Genomic DNA, 1,858 nt, shown 5'->3' with positions numbered 1-1,858 from the left:
ACAGTAGGAAGTTGAACTCTGAGCTTGTCCATGCCTACAATGTCTAGAAACACTTCAATAAAAGAGTGATGGACTGATGGCTGTTCATGAAGGATTGCTTATTGTAATACTGGAGGGGAAATCAGTGATGAGGGCGAGGGGTTTGGGGAGATGGATGGGAAATCCCAGAGCCTATGGAACTGTATCATAAAATAATAATAGTAATAGCAACAATAATCAATTCAGCTTCTTTATTCAGAAAGGAAAGGGGATTGATCCATGAATTTATTTATAATAATTTTACCTGCTTTGGTAATGAAGGTACTATTGATCTCACATTATGAATTGGGACTATCCCCTTATCTTTTCTGGAACACTTTATACAAAATTGACATTCCTCACTCTTCAAATGTATAGCTGAAATCATTACTAAAGCTGTCTTTGCTTTGAGTTTTCTTTGTGTAAAGCTGCATTTTTAATGAAAATTGAATTCCTTATTACAACTGATGAGAATTTGATTTTGTTTAATAATAGAACATATAACTTAAAGTTTTACATTGAGATCATCGTAAATTCTCACACAGTTGGAAGAAGTAGTGTAAAATACTCTATTCTATCTAGTTGCTGCTGATAGTAAGATCTTACGAAAACTGCAGCTCAGTAATACCACTGAGATTGCCATTGACAGTGTCAGGATACAGGAACAATCACAATGCCTGCACTCCACATCTGAGTGCCTGAATTGGATACCTGGTTTTGATGATGTCCAGTGAACCGCCAGGGCGGAATCTGGGAGACACTGGTGATGGTTCTCAAATGGTTGGCTTCCTGCCACACACCTGGCAGGATTTCATCTGGCTTCTCTCTTACAACTGTAGGTAACTGGAGTGTGAGTTAGCACATGAGAACTCTTTCTCTGTTCCATTCTTAGTCTGTCTCTTAAAACTAACTAACTAGAGCCTGGCATGGTAGCCTAGCAGCTGAAGTTTCGCCCTGGAGGCACTGGAATCCCATATGGACACTGGTTCTAATTCCAGCAGCCCTGCTTCCCATCCAGCTCCCTGCTTGTGGCCTGGGAAAGCAGTCAAGGATGGCCCAAAGCCTTGGGACTCTGCACCCACATGGGAAACCCAGAAGAGCTCCTGGCTCTTGGCTTTGGATCAGCACAGCTCCAGCCATTGTGGTCACTTGGGTAGTGAAGCATCGGACGGAAGTCTTCTTCTCTGTCTCTCCTCCTTTCTCTATATATCTGACTTTACAATTAAAAAAAAATCTTAAAAACAACCAACCAAACATACAAAATCACAAAACAAGATGAAACAAACCACACATAGGGAACATTTCCTCTGGAAGTCCAAGCTTCATGTGAGGTCTCCATTGACACTGTGAGGGAGGTGGGAACCCAGTTAGGATTTGGAATTCCGGATTTGGAATCTTCAACTCCAGCACAGTGGCAGAATGGGTGGGTATCTCATCACAATGTGAAGAAGACAAAAATCTGAACTTCATCCTTTGCTAATGTAGCACAGTGACTTTCTAGATATTCCCTGTTTCGCTGGGCTGTTCGTTAGTGCATCCTAGATCAGAGAAAGCAGGTGGCTTTGGTGTCTTTTTGGGATATTCTTTCTTTTTAAAAGATTTATTTTATTTTTTATTGCAAAGGCAGATATATAGAGAGGAGAGACAGAGAGGAAGATCTTCCATCTGATGATTCACTCCCCAAGCGGCTGCAACGGCTGGAGCTGAGCCAATTCAAAGCCAGGAGCATGGGGTCTCCCACGCAGGTGCAGGGTCCCAAAACTTTGGGTTGTCCTCGACTGCTTTCCCAGGCCACAGGCAGGGAGCTGGATGGGAAGTGGAGCTGCTGGGGTTAGAACCG

Source organism: Ochotona princeps, chromosome 9 (assembly GCF_030435755.1).
Source record: "Ochotona princeps isolate mOchPri1 chromosome 9, mOchPri1.hap1, whole genome shotgun sequence".
In the NCBI taxonomy this organism is placed as follows: domain Eukaryota; kingdom Metazoa; phylum Chordata; class Mammalia; order Lagomorpha; family Ochotonidae; genus Ochotona; species Ochotona princeps.
Note: the sequence above shows the minus strand (reverse complement) of the source record.